Consider the following 22,360-nt stretch of genomic DNA (forward strand, 5'->3'; position numbering starts at 1 on the left):
GGTCCTAGTTGGTTCCGTATTTTAAATATAGTAGTGTGTACATGGCACTCCCAAACTCCCAAAGCGTTTTCTCTTTAAAAAAATCACTTTTAAAGTCTACGTCTCCTCTAATAGGCTTCTCCTCTGCATACCCTACTCAGTAATCCGATATTCCTGATTTTGACTCTTATGCTCCATAATTCATATGTTTAGTTGATTCAAATTTTAAAAGTGTGAGACAACTGAATACTTAAACGGTAAGCTGTTTCAGACCAGCTACCATATCATCCTTTGAAGCAGCTATAATATTTAAGGACAACATAGATGCTTAAGCTAATAACAGGTTTACATGGTTAAAGGGAATAAACACAGGATCGTATATTTATGCCCCAGATTACAGTTTTTTCCTCTCTCCCGGCACATCAGAGAAGCACAGATGTTAGTGTTTGAGGACTGCCTGTAATCATACGGCCATGGGAAGCTGAACTCTGCGATGGTCCCCACTCCTTCCTCATGCCCTTGCATCTTTACACACCCCTTCCACCCCGACCAGCATTCCAGCCACAGGTCGGAGACAGCCTTAAATCATCTTGAGGCTGGACCGTGGTTAATATGCATCCCCGGAATGCCTACAAATGGCCTTTCCGTTGCATCTACTTGTTTCCAAAGACTCATATTTCAGCTAGAGTTGGCAAGGGTTCTAAAGACCCCCTATAGCATGAGGGCTTCAGTCACAGGAGAAGGTGGAGGAAGGATGTGCCTGGAAGGGAGCAAGGTCTGCGTTTGCTTCCTCCGTGGCCTAGTGCTCACAGACCCTTCCCAGCCAGGCAGGGTGCAGGCAGGGAACTTCGCCGGGAAAGGGTGGGAGTTGCTGGAAGTGTCCCAAAGGAGCAGACTGCAGGCGGGCAGAAGGAAAGGCACGCTCACCATGTGTGGAGGGCAGGCGTGCCGACGTGTGTGCGGGACTTGAGTGACATGTTGAAATTAAAATCAAAACAGCATGAAAGCACACTTTATTACAGCCAGAAAGAGCCAAGTATTGTCAAAGCTCCCATTGAGTCATCCATCCAGAAGCTGAGATCCTGGACAGAAGGGGAGAGTTGGAGCAGGCTCCCAACTGGGTTCAGAAAAAGATCTTGACGAGGGATAGAGTTTAGAGGGTGGTCAGAAAGCAAAGACTTAAGCAGTGTTTTACTCTCTAAGCAAGGACGAGGGTGGGGAGAGAGAGGAGAACACTGCCTGGACAGTGAAAACCCAGAGACTTGCCAGAGGAGGGAAGGGGGGTGGCTCTAAAGGGAGCCCCCTCCATTTCATTATCACAGAGGACCTGATTGGTTAGAGGAATGATCAGCCCCTTGGGATACAGAGGAGAAGAGGAGTATTTATGTTACATTAAATCTGGGAAACAGAAGGAAGTAAGCTCCAGCTAATGCCTTCATTGCCCTGAGGAAGGCATTTCTGTGCATTAAAGATTCACACATCTCTACGGACGGCTGCCAGAAGGAATTATCGGCTGCAAGAGCTGCTCAACTTCATTCCTACCCAAGTTATGTTCAGGCCAATTTCACTTCAACAGGAGTCACCAAGACACTTTGCCCATTGAGATGACCAAAGCGAATGTTTTAAACTATTTTTAAAGCACGTTGGATCACAAATGTCTCACAATACTTTAATTTACTATACTGTACTCTTTGCTAGTTCCAAGTCAATCTTTCAGACCTAAGAAACAGAAGAGACAAACTCAGTTACAATGTAAACCATCAGAGCTGAACCTTGCATGCAACCATGGCGTAACACTAACTTATTCAATGGATATTTATTGAGCACTAATGTTAATGCATTTCATTGCTGCTAAGATGCACATTTTTCACAGCTTAAGGATGCATCTTACGGGAGACTATGTCAATTTTATTGACAGCATTTCTTCTCTCTTAATGGTACATTAAAAAAGGGTGTATTTCAAAAGCATCTTAGATTTGATGAAACAAGGACTCATCAATCTCATTAAAGTTGCAGTTCAAACCTTGCCTTCTCTGACAGGCTTCCTGAAGCACCAGTCTACGGTGGCCCATCCCTTACCCTGATTCTCTCCGCTGACTGATCATATCACTATGGAGACCGTGGCTCTTGTATTCACTGCTATTCCTAGAGCAGCATCAGGCATCATTCCAGGGGTAGTAGGTTCTCAATAGATGACCCTGGAATGAACAGAAGTTGCCATTTATTGAGCAATCACTACACGTCAGACCCTGAACTAAATGCTTGTCAGAGAAAAATAATCTCATTTATTCCTAGCAATTGAGAGGTCATTCTTATTATTGACTTTAAAGATGGGGCAGCAGGTAAAGTGGAGAAGCCAGGACTAGATGTCAGCTCGGCCTGACTTCAAATCCAGACACATTGGTGCCATGCTATACGGTGTATCACATACAAAGCCTGGAAATGGGTCTGCTTCTGCGAGTGGTTCAAAGATGGGAGGCAGGATCTCTGAAGCTACAGAGAAGAATAAGAATGTTCCCCCAAACTTGAAAGGTAATATTTGTCCACTGGGCATCACCACATTTCTCTGTCCTTCTACATGCTTCACGTGTAAGGTCCTGTGTTAATATGGAGGTGCAGGGGCCCATATTTCTTCCCAATAAGATCAGGAGAGGCTCCACGAAAGAGATGTATGTTTAAACTTTGTATGGATGGATCCCACCATTGGTGAGAGAGAGCACAGCCCATATAGGGCTCTGTGAGTTATCCTGAGTGAGAGAGACATAGAGTATACCTGGGAAGGTGCTAGGAGAAAAGTGAGCATGAAGGTCTTGGGTACCATCCTGGGGGGTTTGAACTTCATTTCATATGATCAATGATCTTCATCAATGACCCGTTTCAATGTGGACTTTATTCCATCCCAGCTGAGCTTCTCTCCCTGTCCTGCATCTCACTCAAGGATGAATGTTGAAATTTGGTGCTATCATTCCTATGTCAACTGATCGCTATGTCTAACAGAGACCTCTAAGCCCAGTGTAAAGAGAAAATAAAGAAGAGTGACTGGAAAAAACAGTAACACAGGAGATTTGATTATAAGTCAGTCTATAGCGAGTCAGCTTAGATAGAGCCTATGAAATTTATCATTTGGGGGCTCCACAAAAATACTAAAGGATATCACAGACAGAATATTTCATTTAGGACACAGTTGGCAAACTACGGCTGCCATATTTTTTTTTCTTTTTTTGGTTTACTAACATTTATTTAGATTTCCAGTGAAAAGACTGTTTTGTATGGCTTTCAAGCAAAGATTGGCTTTTACATTTTTAAAGGGTTTATGTAAACAACCAATCCCCCCTTCTACAAATCAAAGAATATACGACAGGCATGTACATGGCCCACAAAGCCTAAAATACTTACCATCTGGCTCTTTTCAGGAAAAGGTTCACCACCCCCTGATCTAGAACTTCTCATCGTCCTCCTCCATTTCTATTCAGAGTCAGGTCATTTAAGTCAGGGCTTAATGTGGCTGGACACAGAGTGGACAATGGTAAGATCTATTTGCCACTTCAAATGTTAGATTTATTGATTCCTTTTATGAAAATTCTAAAGTTTCAGCGACTATTACACTCACACACATTTCAACTTTGTCTTTGATCTTTTTAAAAGATGTCCTTCTCACACTTGAGGGCTTGCTAGCTTTTGGCCAAATGCTGCAATGGTTTGATCTTCCTAATGCTGGTGATAAGTGGCTTCTGCAGGTTCAGCTGTACCCTGGTCATTAAAGCTTACCCAAATAGCTTTCTTAATTAAAGACATCAGTTTAGTACATCAAGGGGGCGTAGCTGGAATCTTTTAAAAGCATAGCCTAACATTAACACTCTTGAAGTTGCCCTTCCTCCAGGATTATATGGGAAGGGGGAAAGAAGAGGAGGGTTAGGGATTTTTTGGATCTATGAATCCAGCCTACTTTTGCTTTCCATCAAACAGTAATACAATATTTACCAAAAGGAGATGTTTAGGTTTAGAGATTTTTTTACATGGCTTGTAGCTCAGCAGAGAAACATTTCTGGGCAACTTTGTGTACACAGATTGGAAATATACTTAAACGTGACTCGAACATGAAAACTCTGCTAGAACTACAGGCAACTCCTAATCACTGGGATGGGGGTCACCCAAGCACCCATGAAGTTGTTCTGCAGCATCTGGATGACCTGTGGCCTAGTTACTTTAACAGCAAACCCAGGCCCCCTCACTAGGATGTCCAGCCTATATTTCTATCATCTCTGCTAAAGCATCTGTTGCTTTTCACCAGCATGAGCAACATGAAGCAGAGCCTGGAGTCATCTCTTAATTACTTGAAAGCGGGCCCTGCAGTTAGTAAGTTCTCCTTGGCACAGACGCCCACGGCCCTGAATGCCCAACTGGTTTGGGGTCAGCTCTTCATTTTATAAAGCAAGATTGATGCAGGCAGTGATGAAACATTAATATTTGAGATGCCTGCCACACATAAGCACGAGGTTGCTTAGGGTCTTTGTCTAGAAAATGTTTCTATTCCCATCCCTGCTTGAATACATGAACATTTTGCTTTGGAAACCATGTTCTTTTTTTTAAGTCAAAAGAGTCAAGGGATTTTTTTTCTTAAAGAGTGAACCTTTACATTTAATTTAAAATCTGTCCCCATGCCACCACCATTTCTAGGTAGTGAAGTTCAGGGGTAAGAGAAGTGATCCTGGGTTAAATCACAGCTTTGCCAGTTGAGATCTGTGTAAGTGCCAGCAAAATCACTCACTCTTGGGGCTTGGTTTATCAACAATAATCATCTTGGAAGCACACAGTGCGCCCACCACTTACTACAGATTAATTTGTTAATAATCATCAATGCTCAGCACCGCTCAAGAGGGAAGGGTCACTACTTCCTAAATTTACGGAGGAAGGAATGAGCAAAGGTGAGATGATCCGGAGAGAATGATCAACTATGACTGCTACATTTTCTCCATTATAAAATAATCCATGTCTAAATAACTTCCTTAGAGGGGTCAAGGTCGCACTGCTGTTGAGCTGCAGAGGCAAACTTCATACACAGGTCAGCTAGCTCCAGAGCACTTGTTCTTAAGCACTAGCGCTTTCACAGATCTTTAAGATGTAGGGGCTTGGCTGGATCATCCAAGATCCATCTAGTTTTACTGTTCCATGGATATAATCTCGCCTGCATGAGGATTCACAGATGGCAACTGTTGGAAAGACCAACTACTCGCTAAGGGGGAGGGAAGAGAAATCCGTACAAAGTGGATTGCAGCCTTTAAAAGTCAGAGCATAGATTCAGGAATTGCTTTATAGTTTACTAAGGGCTCAAAAGATTTAGTGCTACTCAAGCATTTCCTGTGTTTATGTGTCAGACTACAAACCATTAAATCACTTAAAAAATCATAGCCTCAAAAAGGAGGAGAACAAAACAGCACTGGTTATTCTTGCTTTTGAAAACTTACGTCGCCACTTCCTATCAATTTGTTAAAAAATGATCATTTAATCTTTTTGAAGCACAGATTGAGTCTCCCAGGGAAATATTTAAGCTTGTATTTGGTAACATCGTCCATGTTAAAGTCACTGAAGGAAGCTGGTGCCCATGGTGAGGATGGAGATGAGCAGGAAAAAAAACCATCAAGGGGGCTTCCCTGGTGGCGCAGTGGTTAAGAATCCACCTGTCAATGCAGGGGACATGGGTCCAAGCCCTGGTCCGGGAGGATCCCACATGCCATGGAGCAACTAAGCCCGTGCTCCACAACTACCGAGCCTGCGCTCTAGAGCCTGCGAGCCACAACTACTGAGCCCATGCACCATGACTACTGAAGCCCATGTGCCTAGAGCCTGTGCTCCACAACAGGAGAAGCCACCACAATGAGACGCCCGCGCACAGCAACGAAGGGTAGCCCCCACTCGCCACAGCTAGAGAGAGCCCGAGGGCAGCAACGAAGACCCAACACAGCCAAAAATAAATAAATAAAATAAATTTATAAAAAAAAAAAACAAACCATCAAGGGAAGCAGGATTCAGGCATGGGTCTGACTGCCAGGTGCCCGTTTCTCACTGCGCTTTGCCCTTCAGTGGAAGGCTTCAGGGAGAGCTATACCAGGGAAAAGGAAGGTCATGCAGTGACAGTTGTTGATGACCTTATGAGGATGATGCCAATGAGGAAGGAGAACTCTGGGGAAACGTTTCTTTGGGGGCGTTGGTGGCTTAGACACCAGGCTTCATATAGGACCAAAAGCAAAGTGAGGAATTGGGAAGTCAGACTCAAAGATGGTAAAGGACCATAATATCAAACCATCACTTTTGTATCTAAATCTTAAATACAGTAGACCAAACAAGTACTATGGGGTGGGAGTGGTGCGGTGAGGAGTGAGCTCGAAGCTTTAGAAACTCTCTGGTTCCTCTAAATCACTTCACAAGGGAGAAGCCAAGGCCACCAGAGGTGGAGCAGCTCGCTCAGATCTGACTTGGCAAAGATGAAATTAGAATGGAGTTTCTTATTCCCAGACACGATGAGCCTGGAAATGTTTTAATAGCGTTTAATCAAAATTCAAAGTTCATAAATTCTTTAAAAGTATACAGAAACTGAGCGGCCCGGAGACGCTGATTTTAACACTTGATAACTATGTTTATAGCATTACACGATCTCTCTAGGCCTGCCTGGAATTCTGTTCGAAGACGAATCTGACGCGGAGTCAACATGCTGGTCTCCTGGTTTAAATACGAAAACACAGGAAGTTCTGTACCCAGTCGTCGGAAAACCCCCAAACCAACTCTCCCTCTGCGATCGACCTTGTCTTCCGCGATGCCTACTGCAAACAGCCTTCCCCCGACTAACCCTCTACAATTTCAAAACTATGTGCAGTAGCCTTGGCCACCTGAGGGTGGTACAAAGGGAGGGTTAAGGACCAGAACTTAATGAAATACCGGCTCTACAAACAAGACTCCACCAGAGCGTTTAAAAAGTCATCCACCTCATTGTTTCCCAGGAACGGAATGAAATGCCACAGCTTAACGACTTTTCCCGATTAGAACCTCCCTAGGCTTCTGATTTAAGAACCAAAGTCTCACCAGAGGACACAAAGCGCGGGTGGGGGGGTGGGGGGAGGGGGAGGTGCTGCGGGCATCACCGCAGACCCTGGCTGTCCTCCGAGGCCAGGAAGGTCGGCAGAGCCCCCGTGGACCAGGTGTTACATCGACCCCGTGATGGACGGGCCACCGGCTTTCGACGCCGCCCCCCCCGCCCCCCCCCCTGGGGGACGTATTTGCAGAGCTGGGACACCAAGGCTAGATCTACAAAGGCAGGGATCCTGCCAGCCAAACGCGCCACAGAGCCCCGGCCTCCGACTCCCACCGCGGTTCGCCGGTCCTGGGGGCCCAGGCGCCCGGGCCCGGTGGTGGGGAGCTGACCGCGAGCGGCGGGCGCTCGGGTCCCGTTTTCCGACTGTGCCGTTCGGGCTGTGAGTGTTGGATTGGTAACACTCCTGCGCGCACTAAGGAACCCCTTCTCCGCCGCAGCAGCCGGTGGAGGGACGGGAGCACCAGGGACTCGGGGGCCGGGGCTCGGGGACGCGGAGCCCGGAGCCGGGCGGCGGCGGCGGGCAGGGGCGGGCCCGGGTCCCGGCGGCGGGGCGCTCCCCCGACCCCGCCGGCCCCCACCCGCGAGGATGCGCGCGGGGGACAGGAACCCGGCACCGCGCTCCGCTCGCCTCCACCTGCGGAGCTGGGGCGCCGGGCCGAGGGTGCCCCGGGCCCCTTCCCCTTCCCCGAGGCTCCCGGCCGAGCGGTCCCGTCCCTGGAAAAGGACCCGGTGTCCATTGAAGCGGGCGCTTACCCGGGGAGAGGCGGCTCCCGGCGCGGGCCGCGCTCGCACGTCGGCCCGGGAAGGTGCGGCTGCGCTGCGCTGCGCTGCGCCGGCTCCGGCGCCCGCCGAGCGCCCTGCACCGCTGCCCCGGCTCGGACTTCCTCTTCCTCGGGCTCGGCCCCGCCGCTCGGCCGCGCTCCCCGCTCGGCGGCCGCGCCCCGACCCGCCCCTCCCGGCGCAGGGATGCGGGCCCCGCCGCCGCGAGCAGCGGATCTGCGGTCCCTCCTCCCCTCTGCCCGGGCGAGAACGGTGGGGAGGTGGAGGGGGAGAGAGAAGGAGAAAGAGATTAAGCACTTGGACTTGTCTCTGGAGCGTTGCCAAAGAGAGCAGTCAAATTACAGCCCCCGGGGGAAAAAAAATTACAAAAAAAAAAACAAAAAAGAAAAAAAAAATCCCTGCTACTGTTTTCGTAGACACATGACTTTTCTTCATGTTCCGGGATCCTCAGGTTTAGCTTTCTCTTAGACGTGATAGTTTCCCATACGATTTTGTAAAAATAATACCCCGAATGATTAATTCGACGTTTTAGTAGTAACACAGAAGCTCTGGGGTAATAATATGTACAAAGAGGGAGGAAGCTCACTGTTTTTCAGGCGTCATTACCCTAATGACCTCAGTTAATGTACCAACTAACCTTTGCTTAGAGAAAGTAAAAGTGGAAAAGGAGGCAAAGAAGACTAATCTTTGAAATAGCCAGATAGGTGTTTAAGGGCACCGGCTGTGTGTGCAGTGAGATGATGACTTGAGTCGAAGGTGCCTAAGATGAACGTCAAAGGCATGCGAAGTGATTTCTCAGCACTTACCTCTCCCTTCAAAGGCAGCCGTATGTGTTTGCCTATTGACTCCATTAGGTTCTGTAGTTCTTAAGAATGCACTCTTACATGACTTGTTCACAGCTCTTCAGCTTTAGCAGTTACGAGCTATGTGGCCTTGAGAGAATTATTTAACCTCTCTGTGCCTCAGTTTCCTCATCTGTAAAATGGGGATAATGATGACAGCCTCACAGAGTTGCTTCTTGTGATGTAGATAAGATAACGCCCAGGAAAGGCTTAGAAGGTTCCTGGCACACTTGCTGGATAAATGTTAGCTATTATTGTTGTTGATCTCCCCCTTTTATCTGCTCTAATGCATGAATTCGGTTATGGAAATTATCATAAAGATTTGAAATAAAATAAGGTTTTGAGCAGTAGGGCCACACAATGTCATAATTCTCTCCCTGCAACGTGCAGTTTATATTCTGTTTTACAATTTATTTTGTCTCCACAACCGACTTGTATTACCTAAAGCTATGAGACTGGGTTATGCTCGGGGTACATTTACCATGGAAGATTCGCGATGCGACTCAAACAGATTTTAGCCATCTTCGAAGCACGGTTTCCGTTGATCTTGCAATACCCTTGTGAGGTCGGCAGGACAGGGGCTAGTTTCTTTGCACAGACAGTACCTGCAGACTCAGGAGGCTGAATCAGACCCTTTCCAGTACCCGGAGCTCACACAAAACCGCGGCTGTCATCCCGTCTCTCGATGTTGTTACTTTCCGTGAAGTGAGCAGGAGCCCCTCACTGCACAGCGTGTACCACATTCACGGTCTCTATCAATCCTGTGAGCTAGGTGCTGGCCCTCATTTGACACTTAGATTCAAAGACCTTAGTTTCAAAGAGCCTAACTGATGTGTTAGTGTCTGACAGATGGGGTTTGGGGACCACTTGGAGAGGAAGGGAAGAGAAGCTGGGTTTCCTGGTTCCCTGCAAAATGTGCTCTCTGCTTCCCCACTCCCTAGCCCCACAGAGTCACACATTTCTTAGCACAGATGACTGAGAGTAAAGCAATTAGTGAAGCGGTGTGACCATCAGCTGCAGACTCTGACACTTACTAGCTGCAGATGACAATTCTGAACTTTGGTTCTTTATCTACGTAATGGTTATTATATTTCCTGCCCAGCTCACTTCATTTCACCTCAGTGTATTAATGAGGTGGGAGGTGGCTCCTGGAAACAGGAGTGTGAAATCTCTTTTGTTGATGCTGTGTGCCAAACATAGCATTAGGTACCTAACCCTCATTATTACTCCTGATTCCCAAATAAGTACATTCTGTCCTTCAGGTCATTAGAGAGTGACCTTGAAATCGCCTGGTCTGACACACCGTGTATCTAGTTTATCGTGTGTGTCCTGGGCTTAGGTCAATTCTTAACTCATAATAGATATAAAATGTTCAGTGGGTGGATGGATGAAATGACAACATGAGTTGTAAATGCTATCACGCAGCATTCCCTGTTGCAATATGCTACTCTCCCCCTTTGTGGAAAATAATCCAATGGAATCCAATGGAATGATTTTCTAATGATGCATCCAGTATCAGGAAAATTTTTTTGGTGAAAGGTCTTCCTAATGCTATTATTAATATCAGTCAAAGTCAAAGAAGGGAAACAGAAACCACTTAAAGTATTTACAAAAAAGAGACTTTAATGCAGGGAATTTTCTCCACAAGTGACGGAAGAACCAAGAATCCAACTGGAGACAATGAGGCCGTCCAGAAATTAACAATAGTGGAAAGCCACCATCACCCCTGGAAGGAAGGGTGGGGAGAGAGGTGTGTTACAGATGGGAGGTGTCTGCCCGGTGAAATAGCCACCGTCTTAGACACTGGCAGGGAGGGGGAGAAACACCTGTTTCCTCCCTTCCTTCACCCTCAGTCCAGTACCTTGCATTGGATGAAGCCAGCTGACAGAGGACTTGGAACATCGCTTGCAGGGACATCCCCGCTGCCACCCTGCAATCTAGTGATACTGAGCAGGAAAAGGGCACGAAAGATCTAAAGGCAACCAACCTAGACCTAGTAGATCCCTCATATCATACCCTTTTCTTTCTTGAATAGATCAGATCTAGAAGAAATGTTTTTGCTTTTTTGAGATCATTGAGTGTCTCTTATGGTTTCTCAATCATCCCTCATACAAACCTATAACCCCTAAATTACATACAAGGTCACAGACATTCAGGAAGTTTCAGTGACTTGCTCAAGGCCACACACTCTATGTGGCAGAGTGGGCTTCAGACACGGGGCTGTGCATTCTGGTTCTCCATGTGTCCCACTAACTCAGCTATTTCTAGTGAAAGGCAGTGCGACAAGACAGTCTCATATAGAATCACTTTTCAGAGTCACTGATCCATGCACATGTAGGAGTTAATGTTTACAAAGCTCACAGAGTTAAAAGGCTGGATCATGCCTTGCTTTCATTTTATGACTTTGGGTGATAACTTTTATGGTGCCAATGATGGCTGCACTCAATTTATGATCACCCAAGATCAGAAATATCCTGTTCACTAGATTATAGGAGCACCTCAGGAAGAACACAGGTAGCATTTATCCTTTTTAACTTTTCAAGCTATTTCTATTTCAAATTTGGTTTGAAAAAGATCTAGAACATTCTGACCGTGTCAAAGCATTTGGGATAAGAGAAGGGACTTATGGCAGAGTCTCATGTAGGGAAGACAGAAAACCAAGAATGTAAGCAAGTGCATCGCGGCTTCAAATTCTCTCCAGCCAGGAGTGGCGATCAGAGTCGATGCTGGTGCTGGTGGTCCTGTCTCTCAAGCCTCTAATCAACTAGAAGATTTAAAAATCAAGAAGTTGTGCTTACCCTAAAGAGTGGAAGGTAAAATAAGAAAGGTCCCTAATTATTAATATCTAGCTAAGCTGGGCTTAAAAGTAGGTAGAGGAGGGACTTCCCCGGCAGTCCAGTGGTTAAGACTTTGCCTTCCAGTGCAGGGCGTGCGAGTTCGATCCCTGGTCGGGGAGCTAAGATCCCGCATGCCTCATGGCCAAAAAACCAAAACATAAAACAGAAGCAATATTGTAACAAATTCAATAAAGACTTTAAAAATGGTCCACATCAAAAAGATCTTGAAAAAAAAAAAGTAGGTAGAGGAATTCACCAGAAATCCTGATACTTCAGAATATCTGCATTGCTGCATAGATAACTAATAAGAACCTGCTGTATAGCACAGGGAACTCTACTTCACTTTGCTGTACAGTTGAAACTAACACAACACTGTAAAACAACTATACACCAATTAAAAAAAAAAAAAAAAAAGAATTCACCAGAAATCCTGATACTTCAGAATATCTGCATTGCTGACTTACAACAGAGCACCTAAATTTCCCTTTACTAGTGCCTAGTGGCTTAGGGCCTGGTGTCCAGGAGGCAAGTGTAAATTCATTATCTACCAAGGATAATAAATATAGTGAAGGGTTATCCCACCCATTACTGGGCTAGCATAGTGAGGGCATCAGATTCCTTAAAAAGCGTAATCGCCTGCTCCTAAAGAGACCCCAGTAGAGGAGGAGGTCCTCAGATATCAGCCAGGGCAAGAAGACAGCAAAGAAGCACCAAGAAATGCAAAAAGCACGACAGAAATGTGCCAGGATAACAGAAACGTGTGAAAATAAGAATTGTAAATAGCTCACGGCCACCATCATAATTTTATCTATTCCTTCAATTGCCTAAGCTTTCTCAATTTTGATCAATATAGTAAAGTAAGATGTATGTGTACATGCTTTATAAATATTGATATCTGCAGGAAAAAATTAACCAAAGCCAATATTATTGTATGCAGATGGCCTGAATATCTCTGTGGTACCACCATTCTCAGTGGTATTATACCAAAATAAAGCAACACTGGACAATTTATGCTTCTGCTTTAGAAGTAGCTTTATTTTCAAGTTCATAATAGAGTATACATTTGGAAGCTCTTGAAATTTGGTGTATTTTTTGAGCCTTTTTTTCTATGTCAGATGTGTTAGAGGGAGGAGTTACTTCCAACTTTATTTCTCAAAACAACTATGTTTAGAAGTTCCCCTCAGGAAGAGTCCTTTGGAAATGGAGGGGGGTGGCAGTGTTTGGTTGTCCCAATGGAAGGGGAAGTCTACTGGTGCTTGGGTGCCAGGGTGGCTAAACTTTCTGAAATCTGGCACAGTCCCGCACCACGAATGTTTGTCCCATGCTAAATACCAACAGCATCACCTGAAGCGCATTGGGAGGAGTCCCTTCAGCCTGGACATCTCAAATTTAAGCTCTTTCAGGGGCCAGGCTAGGAAGACATGAAATATAGTAAGATTAAGGTTGTACTGTGCATGATGTTTCATTAAAGGCCACTGAAAACACAGGGACTCTAGACTATTGGGCAGAGGCAGAGCAAAGGACCAGTGATTGGCGCCTGCTGCGGTGATGCTGGTCCCAGGGATTCCTGGGTCCCATCCCTCCTCTCACTCAACCAGGCAGGTTGTTTGGACCTTATTTGCCAGTTGGAGTGTGTGGATTGAAGGAAGAGCACATCTGAGGCTCAGTTAGTACATGAGCTAACACAATTTAGGAGGGGAGAGATTTTTAGCACACTGAAGCCCATACCCTTGTGTGTTGCTACCTTCAAATGGAGTTTAGTGATTATCTAGTTTTCCTTTCTTCCTTACAACTTCAGACTTAACCTTACTACCTGTGTGGTAATTTTACATTCAAGATCTGAATGCATATGCTGTAGAAAGGAATAAAAATGGAACTAATTATAGAGAACAAAATGATCAGTGGAAAAGGGGGAAATGCCATAATTATTCTTATTCATTAATGCCAAAAAAAATGGTCTTTGAGACTGTAAATTGGCAGTTCTCTTTCAGACCCAACATCATCTTAAAAATAATTATCCAGGGCCATCACTGAGGTCTCTGTATAACAACTCTTTAGAAGCTGCTGGCAAATTTGGAGACTTTGGATATTCAATAGAATGCTCTTCTTTTTTTCATGTCCATTTCTCACGGTGGCAGGCTGTTTCTTGAAGGATAAAAAATACCTTATTCCAAGCAAAAATTCTAGAAGGAAAAGTTCCAATGAAACCAAGCTTTCAAGATTGTTCTTGCATCAACTGCAAAATGTTGTTTAAAATGTTTGGGACTAGGAATAAAATGATCTAGAATTTGGTTTTCATATAACAGTTAATAAGTTAAAATACGAACTTTTAAATATAGCTCAATCCTGTAAGGCAAATGCAAAATTAAAAAATTAAATCCCATGAAGTTCTCAAAAAAAAGGAAAATTCATTTTGAATGGGGAACATTGATATTTGAAAATATGAAGACCTAAAATTTAAGCAGAGTTTAATAATGGAGGAAGCAGTTATCAGTAGGCTTATAAAGCATAATCTTTGAAGAAAGCGTGATGACACGGGGGAGCAAAGGTAAAGTAAGCAGTGAATGGAGAAAGATTAAGATTTTATTTTATTTCTGGGAGCTCCTTGAAAAATGAGAACTGATGATGATATCATTCTAACCCCAAGATACTTTTAAGTTAGCACCTTCAAACTTTCTGATTTGCTAAAATATTATGGTAAACTGAGTTTTTCTCATATATGTAATTTATAATAAATATCTCAAACTTATTTTTTTCTCCAAATTCTTTTGTTATTAAACTTAGGAAGAGTTTTATTCATCACCTTTACCAATCAGACTCTATTAACATAGAGTATCCTGGATAAACTTAAGAATTATTAAGAATAAATGAAATATTTTTAATGTATATTAGTTTTTTCATGCTTGCTCAGTGAATATACCTTGAATATTTAGAATCATGTGTTGCATCCATTAAAGACTGGTGAGATCTCCTAACTGTTTCTCTTGTATCACTACTCTCGTCAGAAGAGAAATGAAATCCACCTTCCCATCACAATCACAATTGCATATGTATTTCTGCCTCTTTGTACAGATCTCTTCTTTCTAGACTTCTTTTTTTTTCTTTTTATTTCTGAGCCCCCTTCCCCTCAAAAAGTCAACTTTATTTATATTGTCAAAATCCTTATTCCCATTAGTGTTTTCTTTCCAGCTTAATTCTGCAAAACCTGATTACATGATATCAACATATTGCATATCAATTCTGAGATGTTCCACTTTTCTTTGGAATTTTGTGATGAAACAAATTAACCAGAAGCCGAAGAAACGTCATGTTTTTTCTGAATTTGTTACATTAGAAATCATTCTTTTAAAAACTGGTTTCTTCATTTTTGTCATTTCCCTTGACTTATTCATCATAGTTGGACAACTGACTTAGATACAGACCAAACCCTCCTACCAAATATCCAGACAGAAATATGATAGAGGATGAAAACCCCACAAATTACATTAAATTACTGCCTGTGTAGACTGGAGTTCTTTGTAATGCGATTAACTCCAGCCACACCCAGGATACTGGTTTCAAAGTAAGTTTTCCTGTAATTACAGAAGGACTTTGTTTATGGAGAACCCAGTTGCATGATCACTTTCCAGCAACCAAACACATTCCTGAGACCTGACTCTCACATTCCCAGAAAGATGTTTTGAGCTCCTATTCCTTTTAGGAAATGCATCCTTTCACCTTTCAAGAACAGAAGGGGTCTTTTAAAACTATTCAGCAAGTTAAAAAAAAAAAAAAAAAGACAAACTTGATGTGGGCTAATTCAATGAATAAACATCTCCTGTAATCTTGTAATGAAAAATATCATACATCATGATGAAGCACTATCATCTATTCTTTCCAGTCCTCTTACTCTGGCTTTAGTTCAAGTCCTCATCACGTACTTCCCCGACAGGGATAGGTCCACTTTCAGGCTTCCATGCACTCTGCACAGTGCTGCTGCCAGCCTGATCTCAGTAGGACACTGTTTGCATAGCTAACAACACAGAAAGGACCCTCATATGGTGAAAAGCAAAACCAAGCTGTGTGGGCGGGAAGGACTTTAAGAGTGTTGACCCAGAGAGTAATCAAAGACTCGAGCCTTCTGAGTAGTGGGGAGACTTGCCCAGTGGCCTACAACCTGCACTTCTCTCTCTGCACTAACCCCTGGCCACTGCTCTTCCCAAGCCAGGAGGCATCTAAGCCCCCTTTCCCCTGCCGCCCCCCAGTGCTGTGGTCCTGTCCAGAAAGGAAGCTCTTCCCTGGGCTGTCACTCGAAGCTGGGGCAAGTGGCTTTGCAGAGCTCATTTGGAGGAGAACACGCCTAATTAAATGTCAACATTGTCCAGGCTTGCACAGGGGTAAAGTGGAAAAAAGTGTAGTTGAGTTTAGGATTATAGTTGAGGACGTCTCTCTACTTACACACTTAACTTTGAGAAATTGTAACTTGACTGAGAGTTGATCTCTGAATTATATTCTGTTTTATCTCCAGTGCAAGGAAATAATCAGCCTATTGTGGATTATCATGGAATGTGGCCCAGTTAGGTACATATAAGCATCACCAAGTTATCCTAAATCAAGAAGATGAAAGAAGAAGGGCTTGACAGGCTTGGGACAAACATATTTGCCCGAAAAGAAGGTGATGGATGTGAAGCCTTACAATGTCAGTCTTACTTGTTTCATAAATTTCTTAGTAAGAAAGACTCGAACACTTTACTGGGTTGTCTGCATACAATTTGCCGTTTGTTGTTTACATATGCACTTATATTCAGTGCTTTAGAAAACTGTATATGAGTTATCCCGTAATGTGGATATGTTAATTTCGTATTTGCTGACTTCACAGTATTATGTGTTCAAAGAGTCCCTCAGGATTGTTAAAGAAAAATGTTTGAACCAGGGGACGCCACTCTCAACTTGATACTCAGAGTGTACAGACAAGGGAAGGAACATCTGTCCTCATACAGGAGAGGAAGGGTATACCTCTCATGTGACCATCGGCCACGCCTTGAACAAACTTCATTGGCTCTCTACTTTAGAATCCAGTTCAAATTTCTTAGCCCACTATTTAAGGCCTGTTAATCTAGCCCCTATTGACCACCTTGTCTTTTATCATTATTATTATTATTCCACCCAAATGTTTCAATTAACCAAATCTACCACTAAGTAGTATCCCCATATTATATGATATCAGGTGAATTTCTGTGTTTGTGGCTGGGATGTGCTTTCTTGTGTTCTTTGAGGAGACGTGCTGCCCTTCCTCCAAGGAGAAGTTTTAGTTCCACTTCTTGTAATGGGTTTTCCTAAACACTCCAGGGATAAGCTCCCCACTCAGAATGTCCAAACCATGCACTGCCTACATCCTCTTCCCCTAAAACTGCAACAGGGACCAAACTACTTTACTGGATGTGTACTCAACGTGTGATTATTGACAAGGGTAAGATAAGACAGATGAGACAGTTAATTTCATAATGGTCAAGCTTGCATGTACACATTTTAAAAAAAAACCTTGACAAACCAAATTGATATAATTGAAGGTGGTTATTCATATAATACAATGATTCTTTGATGGATTCTTTATAAAGTCAGAGCCTCTCTACTGAAGTGTTTTTCACTAGACAGCTAACTACTTGGCAGATGCATAGGGGATAAATAGCTTAAACTAGATTAAGAGTAACTTTAGTGCATTACTCATGTCCCTCTTCATAGAAGAAGGCATTCTCCACATTGCCATAGAACTTTCTGGAATTGGCAAGTTCTGTTCAGTGAATGAGACGTTGCTGTGAATCCATGGCTGCTACATCTGAAGTGCAAAGCTAGTAAATCACAGGCTGACAGAATTTTTCAGAACTGGAAAGGAACAGTCTAGTGCAAACTTTCAAACAACTTCCCAAATAACTCGTGTCAAGAAAACAAAATAAAAATGCCAATTTATTTGTAGATGACTAAATATGTGGGGCAGTTTTTATAACTGAATCCTGCTGTGAGAAGAGAAAGACCCAGTCACATAAGAATCATGGTCTATACAGCAGCTTCCAGTGTGTGCCTGGGTTACAGCCGGTCGCCTGGGGGAGGGGAGGATGGCTCTCCCTCAGCAGATCTGTCGGTAGAGCTGTCACTGTGAGGAGGTGAGAAATACCGTCCACACCAGCCCATGAAAAGGAGGAAATGCTCAGGGGGTAAGGGTACTTTCCAGTGAAGGATTTTTTTTTTTTTTTTTCTAAAGAGGTGGCAATGTAACATTTTTACTGGAAAGGCCCTACACTCACTTCTTGGGCTTGGCATAAGAATGGTGCAGGTAGAAAGATGTGGTCTAGTGTTGCTAAAGTCCCCTCATTCGCTGACCTCTTGGAGGAACTTGATGTAATGGCCTGCCTGACTGAAAACTAGCTACATTATTTCATTCATAGGTAAATTCATAAGTGCATTCACTAGTTCATCTGGTATTTGCTGAGCCCCATGTATGTGCCAGGACTGTGCTAGGCTCAGAGGAGCAAAAGAGATGCCATTCCAGTTCTCATGGAATGGCCATATAATGGGGAGAATCCATTTCAATGACTTAATACCCAAATCAGTATCAATTGCCCACTGTGTGAAAGTCAAGGATATGAGGATGGATACAGAGACATCTATAACCTACACAAGAAGTTCAGGGGAGATGTCCCTAAAATTGTCTTTTGAGCTGGGGTCAGAAGAATGTGTAGGAGTTAACATGCCAAAGGAGAAAGGACAAAGACAGAGAGAGTGTTCCAGGCAGAGAGAAACTTCGCAGCCAGTACAAAGCTGCTGAGGCAGGAGGGGGGAGCCACTGGGAAGAAGCTCCCTTTGGCTGGAAGGCCTTGAGTGTGGAGGGGACCCAAGTCAGAAGGGTGTGGCTTGGAAGGAGGCAGTGGGCGCAGCTTAATTGGTGTCTGATGGCTGAGGGAGAAGGAACTCTAGGTCAGTGTGCTATGAAGGCCAGGACTTGTGAGCCCAGTAGATTTGTGCCCCAGGCATGTCACTTGATTTCTCCCAGTTTCAGTTTCTTAATCTCAAGGAAAAGATGACATTTGGAGGCAAACCAGAATTGGTTTGCTCTTCTGTTTTTTTCATCCAGAGTGTGAAGATAATTATTTCTGTCCCATCTGATTTGTAGAGTAGTTGTGAAGAGAAAGTTAGATAATGAATGAGAAAGCACTTTGGAAGATTGGAGAGCATGATAGAATGAAGGTAATAATACAATATGAATGACAAGAGGGACAAGTAGAGGTGCATCAGCCAAAATGCGGCTGTTCCTGAGGATGAAGTCAGGGATAGGGGTGGAGACTGATACTAAACCAAGAGCTAATTTTTCTAATCTGTTATGGAAATAAGTTAGTTCTTTATTTCGTGTTAACCTATTTAAGCCAGTTTTGTGATTAGGCTGGAAGTTTTCTTCTCAACCTGGTTGAAGCCAAATGGAGCAGAGTGAGAATCTCACCTCCTCCACTTAATTGCTATGTTATTTTTCTATTGCTGAATAACAAATTTCCACAAATGTAGAGGCTTAAACCAGCACCCTTTTATCCTCTCAGGGTTTCCATATGTCGGAATCTGGTATGGCTCAGTGGGATTCTCTGCTGAGGATCTACATGCAAGGTATTGGCTAGCTGTGTCCTTATCTGAGGTTCTGAGGAAGACTCTACTTCCAAACTCATTCAGACTGTTGGCAGGATTCAGCTTCTTGTGGTTGTAGGACTGAGGTCCCAGTTTCCTTGCTGGCTGTCAGCTAAGGTTCATTCTTATCTCCTGCAGGCATCTTTCTAGTCCTTGAATGTGGTCTCCTCCATCCTCCATCTTTAAGCATCAAGCTCTTTTATGCTTCTAATCTCTCTGACTTTGTCTTCCAGTAATAGGCAGAGAAAGCTCTCTGCTTTTAAGGATTTATGTGATTAAATCAAGTCCACGCATAATCTCCTTATTTTAAGGTCAACTGAGCTATATGATATAACATAATCATGGGAGTGATATATACTTGTGTATATGTATATCACACATGGGAGTGATATTTCATTATATATATACCTGTGTATATGTATATCACTCATGGGAGTGATATCTTATTATATTTTATATATATATATACCTGTGTATATATATTCACAGGGTCCGGGGTTTAGGGCATAGAATCTTAGGAGCCATTTTCAGAATCCTGCCTACCACAATTTCTCAAGGTGACCCTAATGAGATTGTTACTTAACCTCTATTTGTCTTAGCTTCCTCACCTGTATGATGGAGTGAAATCATACCTTGAGGCATCGTTGTGTTGATAAGTGAAATAAGATAGACATTGTGCCTAAAACTATGTTGTATTCTCATTCCCTGGCATCTCACATTCAGTTTTGTACATTGAGAGCCTGGTTAGCTCCTAATGCCAGAGGAAATTTTCTATAAAAAAGAGGAATGGGTCCTCTCCTTTACAAGTTTGGATGTTCTTTCAGAGCTTTATGCTATTATATTACATAACCAGGATTCGATTTCTCTTAAGTAGCTGAAAACTGACGTATATGCTGCATGTTTGGCATAAATTAAGAACTTGGACAAGAGAAAAACTTGCCAGAATTCAACCTTGGAGTGTTTACGTCTGATCTTTAAAAAAAAACAAAACAAAAAAAGAACCGCATTATGTCTTGGCAGTAAAAGTAACTTCTTGGTGGTAAGAGGAAAACAGGAGTTTATATATAATTGCTGGAGTTCAGTTTGTCCTGCCAATTTTATGGGTAAATTCCTTCAGAGCCTACTTGCTTTTAAGACTGCAGAACCTGATGAAAGAAAGCATGGTTCTACCCTACTTCTTTAGTTGTAAAGACAACATAGTCCTTGCTCTGTGATGCTTCATGCATTCCCTCCATGCAACAGTAAGTTTTTATAGATCCCCCTTCTTTATTAATATGAAATTCAACAAAAGCGCTAACAGCCCTTAAATCCATCAACTGGCTGTAAATCGAAGCAGCTGCATCATGAGTCACTCGGAGGTCCGTACAGTGAATGGGCTACTGTGCTTCCAGGCAGGAGACAGAGCACAACCCTCCCCAAATGGTCATTCTCCCCTAAATCAGTAAAATTCAGGTTAAGGGGAAGTCAGAACTGCAGGTTTTCACACATCTTCAAAGGCAACATGGTAGGTGATAGGGGGATCCACAAACCTAAATACTGGTATTAATTAGCTGGAGAAGAGTAGCTCCTATTGTGAATTTCAAGTGGCCTTTCAACTGCTTACTGTCCTTCATTTCTCCAGCAATAGAATTAGTACTTTTTGCATATTAATATTTGCCTTATAGGAGTATTTTCAGGGTTCATGTGGTAGCATGAAAAAAATGCTTTGAGGGGAATCTTATCTGGTGATTATGCATTTTCTGTGTTTTACTCCATGGCCTAAGCCAGCGATTATCACTAATGACATGGTCTTGGAGGAGGAAAGCAAAAAGAAACATGGTGTACGCTCATTCAATCACATGCAGGCAGGAATCTTCCAATCTGCAAACGTCCTTCACTCACTCAGTTCAGTAAAGTCTGGATTAAGTAAAACCTTGGGAAATGGGATGTTATGGCTTACTGAATTTGGGGGTCACTAGAACTCCCTTTCCTTTGCAATACATAATATAGAAAATCTTCAGAGATATTGATGCCTCAAAATACCATCTTAAAATAATCGGATCTTTTTCTCATCGATACATATCTTGTAGCGCACGGTTAATTCTTTCTGAATATTAATTCTTACTGTAGAATAATGAGGATGACCATGGTGAGAATAGCCTGAACTGATACTCAGGCCTCATCACAGAAGTCACTTTAAAATATATCCTGCATCTCTGACAAGATATTTTCTCTTAGTTTACTGCTTTCTCCATTCATGGAACACATACAATTAATCTATTTAACTGAGGTCTATTTAGTACTTGGATGATGGACAAATGATCTATCATCCTATTGTCTAGCATTTTTTAATAATTTGAAAAAAAGACACAAAAGTATATACTATGTATTACAGAATAAATGAAAGAACATGGGAGTTGGAAAAGAAAACTTAATAACTGTTACTATCTATTGAGAGATTTCTATATTGCTAGGTACTGCTAAGTGCTTTGCTTGCGTTATTTCATTTAATACCACAAAGAGCCCTATAAAAAGGTATCACATCATCATCATCATCATCATCACCATCACCACCACCTTCTTGCTGATAAAGAAATGGAGCACTAGAGAGGCTGGGAATTTTCCTGGGGCCACCCAGCTAGAAGGTGCTAGGGCTCAAATCTGAGAGCAGTTCTGTTTGACACTGATGTTGTGACGCCCGTGACTTGTGCAATGGTCTATAATACAGCAGCATGTAATAGCCTTCTGGTAGCAGGGAAGCTGTGGTTTAAAGGCAGGCTGAACCAGCTGAAAGGCCTTTTCTTCAGAAGAGGAAACCACACCAGACAGACAAGTGATGTTATATGGAGACCCTGGTTGAGACCCAGCTCCTTGATGGGTGTGGCCTGGGGCCTGCGTGGAGACCCACAGTGTCTGTCGCCGCTGGCTGTGGACGCCGGAGGGGGGCTGCCAGGCATCCGCTTAGGGGAAGATGCCGGGGACAGGGCGCTCATTCTTCCCCTGGGCAGGAGGTGGGGTGGGTGGGAGGCTCGGGTGGAGGATGAGAGCTGTCTTCTCCCTGGAGAATCCAGGGCGAGGATGCTGTCCCAGGAGACAGTGCAACCCTGTCCCTCCTTGGTTTTCTGAGTGTGGCAGCAGGATTAGCAGAGTTCTACCATTTATGTCTCTGAGATGTTCCTGAGGCACCCACTGGGTATGGTGTCACTTTG

General features: G+C 43.5%; 1 protein-coding gene across 2 annotated transcripts in view; it reads right to left on the reverse strand.

Moving 5' to 3' along the window:
* PLEKHG1 (pleckstrin homology and RhoGEF domain containing G1) overlaps positions 1-7,956 on the reverse strand; it is a 226,225-nt gene extending 218,269 nt beyond the window's left edge. The window contains exons 1-2 of one of the 2 annotated variants that reach the window (XM_036871390.1): positions 7,820-7,956; positions 2,059-2,177 (exon numbers count right to left, since the gene is read on the reverse strand). The gene's annotated coding sequence lies outside the window, so the exon portion shown is untranslated. The remainder of the gene's footprint in view (positions 1-2,058; positions 2,178-7,819) is intronic. The other variant, XM_036871389.1, reaches the window with a different exon arrangement.
* Between the last annotated feature and the right edge of the window lie 14,404 nt (positions 7,957-22,360).

This window comes from Balaenoptera musculus, chromosome 12 (assembly GCF_009873245.2).
Source record: "Balaenoptera musculus isolate JJ_BM4_2016_0621 chromosome 12, mBalMus1.pri.v3, whole genome shotgun sequence".
Taxonomy (NCBI): domain Eukaryota; kingdom Metazoa; phylum Chordata; class Mammalia; order Artiodactyla; family Balaenopteridae; genus Balaenoptera; species Balaenoptera musculus.